The following is a 3,933-nucleotide window of genomic DNA, read 5'->3' on the forward strand; positions in this document are numbered from 1 at the left end:
TGCAAACTGAGGATGAGGGACGAGGATGGACAGTGAGGAGAGGCTGTGGTAGCATTGTGGTCACTTTGATAGCAGAGAAGCAGCAAGGTATGACTCCTCAAACTGGTTGTCTTGCTATGTTTCCCCATGTGTTATAGCCAATCAAAGCTAGGGGGGTGATTTAGAAACATATGGAGAAGGAGATCCAGGTAGTAGCAGTTGTAGGATTAGGTTCCTGGAGACACCACTCAGGTTGCTCTTTAGAGAAGGTTTGTTGAGCTACTTGCCAGGAATGCTACTTGCAGAGGGTATTGACCTCTAGGCCCCATCAAGGATTTGCTCAGCTGTCCTCAGGAGCATCACTCAAGGTCATGACTCTTTCCAACCCAGTTAATCATTAATTGATTTAGAAATATAAAGGTCATGGCATCGTCACCCAACCCAGGTCATGTGGAAAGTCTGTTCTATCCTCAGTATTTCTTGTGTGGTTAGCCAAAGCTGACACTAGGCCTTCACCACAACCTCAATCTCTTTCATTCCTGACCTGTTTCCTGCCTTTCCCTTCTACAGTTTCTAATTTCAAGGATTCTTCTTAATAAACCATACAACAAACTCAGATTCTGCCCCAGGATCTCAACTCGTGACATTTCTGTGATATACAGTCCTACATGTGGCTCTCTTCACACCACTGTTCCTCATACCATTAGGACTTGAATCTGTATCCTCTTCAGGGATCCCTTGCTGTTGGTTTCCGCTCACTAGGTCCTTTGAGTCATCTTCTATGTAGATGTCCATTAGGTCTGTTACTCTCAATTGTGTACATTTTCTCTAGTATTACTTTCCTTGGGTAGTAGAGTACCAGAACACACTGTTTCTCTCTGCAGGGGCTACATTTTTCTCAGATCACACAGAAGATGAATCAAGTTCAATATATGCTTGTTGTACACCTACTCCTGCTGAAATGTGATGCTGTTATATAAGAGTTTATAGAGATAAACTAAGTTTTCCCATAGATAACTTACAAGGATATGTAGAGGTAGCAGTTCCCTCTGTGAGCAGATCTGCTCATGTCTGCACATATAACATGCTCTCTTCCCCTGGTAGCCTTTCAGGTCTGCACATATAACTTGGTCCCTTCCTCTGGGAGCCCAGGTTATGCTGTCAGTTTCAGAAACAACATTTAGGAAGGATGACTGAATATGTCCCAGCTCTATGTCCCTGATCTCATCTACAGAAGCAGATTCTCATCACATCTTCCTAAATATGCTTCATTCTTGAGTCTAGATGCAGAATAACATTTATTATCTCCTGGGTTATTCTCACAGACTGCTGAATGAGAATGATTTTTGTTAACCAGAATTCAGGGACAAGCACTAGTCACTGAGCCAATTCTATGTGTTAGGTAATTCCTTGAGAATGAGCAGCACTCAGAGGCTATTTCACTGTCCCATATCTCATCATGGTGTGATAAAGGAAAATCAGAGTTCTGATTTTACATAGGCAAGGTCATGTCCCATATTGTGCATTGCCACATACTATATGTGTGTGTACTATATGTGAAATATAATATATGACAAATGTATAGACATTATATTAACATATTTAGACATCCATGTATAATATATTAATTATATTATATTATTCTATATGCTAAAGTATCACAGGGTGTCTTTTTTGGAGAGCAGTCACTTTACTGATGCACATCTCAGTTTATTTTACTAGAATAATAATTTTAATTCCTCCCAGGTGAATAGGAGGCTACTAGAACCTGTTAACTAGTTGATAAGGAACACTCCTTCATTGCTGGTGGAATTGCAAGCTGGTACAACCATTCTGGAAATCAGTTTGGCAGTTCCTCTGAAAATTGGACAGAGGACTCAGCTATACCACTCCTGGGCATATACCCAGAAGATATTCCAACATGTAATAAGGACACATGCTCCACTATGTTCATAGCAGCCTTATTTATAATAACCAGAAACTGGAAACAACCCAGATGTCCCTCAACAGAGGAGTGGATACAGAAATTGTGGTACATCTACACAATGGAGTACTACTCAGCTATTAAAAACAATGAAGTTATGAAATTCTTAGGGAAGTGGATGGACCTGGAGAATATCATCCTGAGTGAGGTAACCCAATCATAAAAGAACACATATGGTATGCATTCTCTGATAAGTGGATATTAGATTGAAATACACAAAGTACAAACCACAAACTACAAGAAACTCAAGAAGAAGGAAGACCAAAGTGTGGATACTTAGTTCCTTCTTAAAAGGGGGAACAAAATACCCATGGAAGGAGTTGTAGAGGCTAACTATGGGACAGAGACTAAAGGAAGGACAATTCAGAGACTGCTTTACCTGGGAATCCTTCCCATATTCAATCATCAAATTCAGACACTATTGTGGATGCCAGCAAGTGCTGGATGACAGAAGCCCGATATAGCTGTCTCCTGAGAGGCTCTGACAGTACCTGACTAATACAGATGTAGAGGCTCACAGCCATCCATTGAACTGAGTACAGGGTCCCCAATGAAGGAGCTAGAGAAAGGACCCAAGGAGCTGAAGGGTTTGCAGCCCTTTAGGAGGAACAACAATATGAACTAACTAGTACCCTCAGAGAGCTCCCAGGGACTAAAACTCCCACCAAAGAGTACACATGGGGGAGACTCAGGGCTCCAGCAGCATGTGTATAGCAGAGGATGGCCATGTCAGTCATCAATGGGAGGAGAGGATCTTGGCCCTATGAAGGTTCTATGACCCAGTGTAGGGGAATGCCAGGGCCAGTAAGCAGGAGGGGGTGAGATGGTGAGCAGGGGGAGGGGAAAGTGAACAGGGGATTGTTTTAGTTTTTTTTTATTTTATTTATTTTTTCTTATTTTAATTAATTAATTAATTAATTTTGGAGGGGAACCTGAGAAAGGAGATATTGTAAATAAGAAAACATCTAATAAAAAAAAGTATACAAAGGCAGTTTTTTGATTTGGTCAACTGAAAGCACATGAGTTCATTTTTTTACAAAAACAAAAACATAAAACTAATGGTCTTGGTCACATAGCCCACAGTTACATGTGTTTTTGACAAAACTGTGTTTTAAATTTTTTCTCAATTGAGTGACAGTCCTCTGTGGATTTAATACCTTTCAGACTTCATTCATTTCCACCAGCTGCTCTTTGACTTTTGAGTTTGTAGACTTACTTAAGGAAATGTAAACTATTATCGTTGTTGTTAATGTTCTTATAGAAATTCTTACTATCACCATGATATATACAACATTACAAATGTCTAGTCAAGTATTCATAATTCTCTGTATATTGATTTCAAATGCTTGCTATTTGTTGGTAAGCTCACAGAAAATTGATGTAGTTTCATACTTATTGACTTATCTCAGAAGCCCAAGAAAGTGTCTGGGACACTGTTCATGATCCATAAGTATTTGCCGGGCCTAATTTAGCCAGATGGGAAACGAAATAGGTCATTAAGATAGGGTAGATATTAAGGAGAAGCCGATAGAGAACTGAAGAGAATAATAAAAGTAAAACAAATGTGGAAATAAGTGGTCAAGTAGAACTTATAATTAATCTCAATGAGAGAAAATAGAGACATTTAAAGCAACAAAGAACCACCACCATCTGGACGCAGTATCAATCCCCAGAGCAGCCAAGCCTCCAGTGGATGAGGTTCTAGGAAGAGAAAATGGAATAAGTTTCTTAAAACCCTAAACAACAAATCGTGGAGGGTCCAGCTTAAGAAAGAAGAGCCTCTTCTCCATCATATGCTGCAGCACTCAGGAGAGTGGGCTCTGCAGCTCACCTGGGCACAGCAGGAGAGCTGACCCTGCATGTGGGCGTTGCAGGGGAGCCAGCCCTGAGGGCTTGAGTGTGGGCGCAGGCCCTGCCTCTTCTGCTGGGAGGAATCATTGGTGAGAGAGGAATATTCCCTTCTCTCCCCT

Source organism: Mastomys coucha, unplaced genomic scaffold (genome assembly GCF_008632895.1).
Source record: "Mastomys coucha isolate ucsf_1 unplaced genomic scaffold, UCSF_Mcou_1 pScaffold19, whole genome shotgun sequence".
NCBI classification, from domain to species: domain Eukaryota; kingdom Metazoa; phylum Chordata; class Mammalia; order Rodentia; family Muridae; genus Mastomys; species Mastomys coucha.